The sequence below is a fragment of the Anopheles merus genome, unplaced genomic scaffold, assembly GCF_017562075.2.
Source record: "Anopheles merus strain MAF unplaced genomic scaffold, AmerM5.1 LNR4000836, whole genome shotgun sequence".
Classification (NCBI taxonomy): domain Eukaryota; kingdom Metazoa; phylum Arthropoda; class Insecta; order Diptera; family Culicidae; genus Anopheles; species Anopheles merus.
In genome coordinates this window covers 24,455-29,532 of record NW_024428416.1, presented here as the reverse complement: position 1 = coordinate 29,532, position 5,078 = coordinate 24,455, and the positions used below count along the sequence as shown (strand labels likewise).

The 5,078-nt window shown below is 35.4% G+C and overlaps 1 long non-coding RNA gene across 1 annotated transcript; it reads right to left on the bottom strand.

Annotated features, from left to right (window-relative positions):
- Positions 1-544: 544 nt before the first annotated feature.
- LOC121603094 lies at positions 545-3,787 on the bottom strand. Its single transcript, XR_006006592.1, has 3 exons — positions 3,667-3,787; positions 2,969-3,243; positions 545-583 (listed from the first exon to the last, which is right to left on the bottom strand). It is a non-coding gene; the product is annotated as an uncharacterized LOC121603094 (long non-coding RNA).
- Positions 3,788-5,078: the final 1,291 nt, after the last annotated feature.

Genomic DNA, 5,078 nt, shown 5'->3' with positions numbered 1-5,078 from the left:
TGTGCCGGACTCACGACTTGGTGAGGTAGAACCCCAGGAACGAGCTGTATTGCCAGCACCAGTTAAAGCGTAGTTCAACAGGAGGATGATGGACATCAACGGCATCCATGGGGAAAGGTGACATCACCGTGGGGCACAATAATGTAGGATCTCAGCAGAGAAATTATTGAGATCGAGAATGTTATTCGATGCATTAGGTATAAAGTTGATTTTAGAAAGTCCATTACTCTAGATGCAGTGAAGCAAAGAGCGCAGTTAATACGTGAATTCTTATAATTGATTCGAAGTGCAGAAACGTTAGAATCATCAGTGTTCCTGGAAAGATTGGGGAAGTTAAAATCCCCGAGAAGGAGAAGCGTATCCGGTGGTTGCACAAAGCAATATTACACCTGTTTCCATCTACGTTCGAACTCTCGTGCCATTTGCATCGAATCGCGCCAAACCGCCTGCTTCGAACCGCATGCCACTACGATCGAATGCGTGCATCCATGGTTGAATCGCGTGCCAGTACGTTTGATCGCGTTCCACTATGGTCGAATCATTTGCCACTACGATCGAATCGTGTGCCGCTACCATTGGATTTCTGAAAGCAAGAGCATAGTAACTGTTTGTTTACGTTTGAAAAGCTGTTTCTATCTTCGCCGACGGCATTTTGTTTTGTAAAAATTTCTCATAAAAGGCAATTATCACTGATTACACGTAAAATCCTTGTTATCGACGAATATCGTGGTCCCTTGTTGGTAAAATGGTAAAATCCTTGTTTTCAACTAATATTCGTTGTTCGTTGTTGATGGGAAAATCCTTGGTTTCAACCGATATTCGTGGGGGTTACCTATACAGTCTGTTCCCGAGTTACGCGGTTTCTGCGTTCCCGACGAATCCGCCGTAACTCGAATATCCGCGTAAGTCGAATTTCCGTTTTTTTGACTGAAATACTATTGATTACCCGTAGTTTTTTATTTAATTTGGTATTTTTATACACTTTCATCATTTATTTGATATGATTCGGGAAGAAATTCTAATATTGGGGCTCTTCACGATTTTAGTCAGTTTTTTTGTATGGAGTTTGACATTTGGAGGCTGAAATCATGCAAACACTCCATGCAAAACCACACAACAAATTAGCCCTGCAATTTTCAGTTTAGATTATTCTAGCCTCAAAGCTAGAATTAGATTCGAGTACCTGCTTGAAAACCCAGTGTTTACATTACCCCCAAGGTGCATCAAAGAGATGACGTGGTGGAATCTGGAATCAAAGTGTATGTAGTCCCTGTTGGTCTCATAACATGTGTTTTTTAAACCAAATTTGAATATCATTTTTTAATAGAATAGGTGAAACACTTTTTGTTCAAACAAGCTTTCTTGAGACTTGACGAATATCAAACACTCTTAAAATCTTTATTCATAAGCACAAAGCGCTAAAAATCAGCCTTTTAAATTCATACAACCTTGGGATAACCCCCTGTATATTATACACACTCAGATAGCTGCCCGAAAACTGCTATACAATGCAAACAGTGACAGGCTGAAATTTCCAGCCTACGGACTTACAACGGAAAGGGCCCCATTTCTGGCTTTTAAGTGGTTTCAATTTTTGGGAAAAAATGCAATTTTTACCGAACTTGAAGCAAATTGCACTGATTTACATTTAATCTGTCAAATTTAGAAAACCGCGTATCTCCGAATCCGCGTAAGTCGAGACCCGCGTAACTCGGGAACAGACTGTATTCTGATTTTTTGGGAAATAAATTTAGATAAAAAACAAATAAAATAATAATGAATTAAATTAAATAACGTATGTATAATTATAATGTTGTAGTGCATTTTTTTTTGTTGTGACTATAATGTTATGTTGTTTTTTGCTATGAATTGTAATATTGTTTACATGTGTTCCCACTTTTTTTTTCAGCCCACTGTCTTTCAGATTTTGTATGGTTATATCTCTTTTCACGTTTGTGTTTTGGACATTCGAAAAATTTTAGTGCTTTTTCCCTTTTCATAGGGTCTGGCATATATCGCGCGTACCGTTATCTGTTATTTTCATTTTCTGTAGCCAAAATTCAGATAGGTCATGTCCTGCTAAAATCTTATTTATCATTTTTATCTCATTTCCTTTTAAAATTAATTCCTTTGTGCCCAAACTCTAGTCTAAATTCTTTTTGGAATTCTAAGAATTTTTTCCCTTTTTCTCTTGATGTGTTTATGAGCCATTTTGTGTGTTTTTTTTTTTCATTTCGTTTTGAAATGTTTGGATAGCGTCTGTATATCTTATTTTATTCTGTATTGTGCTTGTTGAGAGAGTTCTGTTTTTCGCTTGGGTCGTCGGCTTTGTCATTTCCATCAATTCCCCACATGTGATGGGATCCAAAAAATATCTGTTTGTATTTTAGGTGCAATTTTTAGTATGTTGTACAAGATTTGTTCCATTTTATTTTCTATTAATGCGTTCTGAAGGATGTTACAGGATGTTAGACTGTCGTTATATAATGGGGGTTTCTATTTCATTTTCTTCTGGTATTTTTAAGGCTTTCTCTATACCAATTTGTTCAGTTGTAGTTATGGATGTAGTATTTTTTAAGTTGTAATTATAGAAGTGTTAGTGTTGTTTTGTTTTTAATGTAGATACCTATACCCGCTTTTTCTCCTACGATACTTCCATCAGTCAAATTAGTTGGAAGGGCGCGCACGATTGAAAATTTGATTTGTACGTATTTAACCAATGTTGCATATATTATGCCAAAAATGTGTTTTTTTTACTTTCAGTTTGGATGCTGAGTTGTTGAATTTTTCAAAGTTCCTTTTCATGATTTTTATGGGAAGTGTCGACCTTATCCGGAGTGTCCGTCTTTACATAACTTCCCCTGAATGTATCAATACTCAGAGAAAGTGAATATCAAACAATTGCTTCCAAAATAAAATAAAATAGCAATGGTACACGTACATTGTATCTAAACTTTTTTTTACATACCTGTCAAATTGAGGATTTGTTGATTGTCCCAAAACGAGTGCTGGTTTGTCAAACCAAGCTACATAATCAAGGTGTGTAATAAATCAACGAATCGTTTATGTTTTGCTAGAGCATGCTATTACACAATATAATTAATTGTTAGTTTTTTAACGCGATTTACCAGGTTAACTTCGAGGCATAATTATGGTTTTGTAGCCCTATCTCTATAAATAACTAAACACTAGCAATGTAAACCACAAATATTCTCGATCAAGTTTGTGATATTGATATGCACACTGCAGAAGTGATAAAGTTGGAAAATAATTATTATACTTTGAACCTTTTGGCCACATTAAACAATTGCTTTAATGAATGTTGGTGCACTTTCTCGAACGTTTGCTTGATCCGATGAGATAGTTTTCGCCAGGTTGAGATAGCTTAAACTTTAAATCTGTATGTAAGGCTGGCCAAACGAATCCAAAAATGATTCAATGTATCTTATGTATACATTTATAATTGAATTTGCGCATACACGCTGCCCTTGCATTTTTCGACTAAATTGCATTTAATTGCCAGTTACACATTGAATATATCACATTTGTATGTTTTACACCAGAGAAAGGAAGAAAATAACTTAAAACATAAAAAACAAGTAATGTGTCGAATTTGCACTCGGCTATTTGTAACACCAAATGATTTATTGCTTATAAATGTATTACTCTGAAGAAAGTAACACTGTTGTCACGAATAAAATGTATTTCTAGTGCACCAAATACACTGTATTTGTACGGTATCGTTTGGTTTTCTCCTATCCTGGCTCTAGTGAAAAACTAAAATCTTCGGAACCTTTGACTACGTCTGTGTTGGGAGTTTCATTATTGTACAAGTGAGCAACAAAATCGATAAGAGAGCAAAATAACATAGTAAAGAGAGTATGATGCATTCTGAGAGAACGGAGCGAGTGAAATTACTGTGGAAAGCAAATTAGATGTCAACTCATACCGGTAAAAAAAAGTTATTACAGGGGTTTAGAGGATATTATTGAGATGTTCCGCGAGTTGTATTTTGGTTCAGACATATAATAGACTCTTTCAGCGAGCTATAGAATTGTTCGGAAGTTGGGCCATGTTCCAGTGACCAGTGACATGTTCATCTATACTGTAGAGCTATCATTTGTGTACGCCCTGTGCCACAGCGTTTAATTGTTCAACCTTACATGTCCTAAAAGTAGCAAATTAGCATGCTTTTACACAATACAATTTATTGTTAGTTTTTTAACGCGATTTACCAGGTTAACTTCGAGACATAATTATGGTTTTATAGCCCTATCTCTATAAATAACTAACCACTAGCAATGTCCACCACAAATGAAGCGGGTTCAAACAGGCTGACTGTATAAACCACAAATATTCTCGAAAAAGTGCCGTTCAAATTTAGACATAAAAACATGCTATGAGACCACCTAGTCTGTCTATCTATCTATCTATCTACCACCTAGGCACCTTGGAATAAATGAAAACACCATCTTGTTTTGCCATTTTTGGATCACGTGGTCGAATCTAATTCTAGCTTTGAGGCTAGAATAATCTAGGCTGAAAATCGCAGGCTAGTTTTGTGTGTGGTTTTGTATGGAGTGTTGACATGATTTCAGCTTCCAACCGCCAAACTACATATAAAAACTGACTAGAATCGCGAAGGGCCCCATTATTTTTTTGCAACATTGTCAAAATCATAAATGTATTTTTATTCATATATTTTCACAGTGTCAAACTCATGTTTCATATCACGGACGTTTTGATTCGAATCCCGGACATCCTCAAATTTAATTAATTATCTTACAATCCACACACACATACTCGACTCGATAGTCGACACGTATCTTGACATATTTGACAAAAAAATCATTTGCATTAAATTTTTTTTTCTGATGGCTAGAGAAAAAAAATCCAAAAGGAAATACAGAAATTTACATCCCTCGATAGGTAATTATTTATATTAATATATCCATATTATTATTTATATTGCGAACGTTTTGATTCAAATCCCGGACATTCTAAAAATTTAATTGATTATCTAAAAATCCACACACACACATTCGACTCGATAGTCGACACGTTTTTTGTCATATTTG